We start from the raw sequence: 1232 nt of genomic DNA, 5'->3' as shown, positions 1-1232 counted from the left end.
CCGATGCTGAGGGGCCTCTCCCCGACAGAGCGACACCCTGCAATCGCTGGTGCACGGACACATTCCAGTCTGTCAAGCGCGTTAGATGGCAGAAGGCTGCAGCACTGCCCAGCCCCAGCAGCGCGGACACAAAGTCAGGGTCGATGTAGGTGTCCAGCGAGCATTTGCTAAAGCAGCACGGCGCCAGAACGAGGATGCGCGGCAGAGACTCCTGCGCCTCCAGATGGCGCAGCACCTCGTCCACGCCGCTGCCGCACAGGTGCTTCGCGATGAGGGCCGTGCGTGCTGGCGTTGCCGGCACAGCGTCCGACCAGCGGACGTCGCGGAACAGCGCCACGGTGCGGTGCAGTGTGCGCTGCCGGCGCGTGGCGGGCCGTGCGCGGTGCGCTGTGTCGGGCCACAGCCGCGGGCAGCAGTCGATGGAGTGCGCCGGAAAGAAGGGGTCGATGACGACGCTGTCGCACTGCAGGCGCTCCGCCCCCTGCGCCGCAAGGAAGCCGTTGCCGCCGCCGACGTCGACGACGCAGTCCAGCGCGAAGCCATCGCCGCCGGCGTGATCCTCCGCCCTGCGCACGCGCTCGACGGTCTCGCGGAGCAGCTCGCCAATGGCGATCTCCTGCGGCAGATTCTCCAGCTCGTGGATGTGGGACCGATCAGGGAGGAAGGAGGTGTAGAGGTCGATGAGGCGGGCCCACTCATGCGCTGCCCGCTGCTCTGAGTCCTGCGCCACGGTAGACCTTTCATCATGTTTGGCGCCGCTATACCCCGCAAAGGTCCACGCCGCTGCCGCACAGGTGCTTCGCGATGAGGGCCGTGCGTGCTGGCGTTGCCGGCACAGCGTCCGACCAGCGGACGTCGCGGAACAGCGCCACGGTGCGGTGCAGTGTGCGCTGCCGGCGCGTGGCGGGCCGTGCGCGGTGCGCTGTGTCGGGCCACAGCCGCGGGCAGCAGTCGATGGAGTGCGCCGGAAAGAAGGGGTCGATGACGACGCTGTCGCACTGCAGGCGCTCCGCCACCTGCGCCGCAAGGAAGCCGTTGCCGCCGCCGACGTCGACGACGCAGTCCAGCGCGAAGCCATCGCCGCCGGCGTGATCCTCCGCCCTGCGCACGCGCTCGACGGTCTCGCGGAGCAGCTCGCCAATGGCGATCTCCTGCGGCAGATTCTCCAGCTCGTGGATGTGGGACCGATCAGGGAGGAAGGAGGTGTAGAGGTCGATGAGGCGGGCCCACTC

The sequence above is a fragment of the Leishmania donovani genome, chromosome 24, assembly GCF_000227135.1.
Source record: "Leishmania donovani BPK282A1 complete genome, chromosome 24".
Lineage (NCBI taxonomy): Eukaryota > Euglenozoa > Kinetoplastea > Trypanosomatida > Trypanosomatidae > Leishmania > Leishmania donovani.
Note: the sequence above shows the minus strand (reverse complement) of the source record.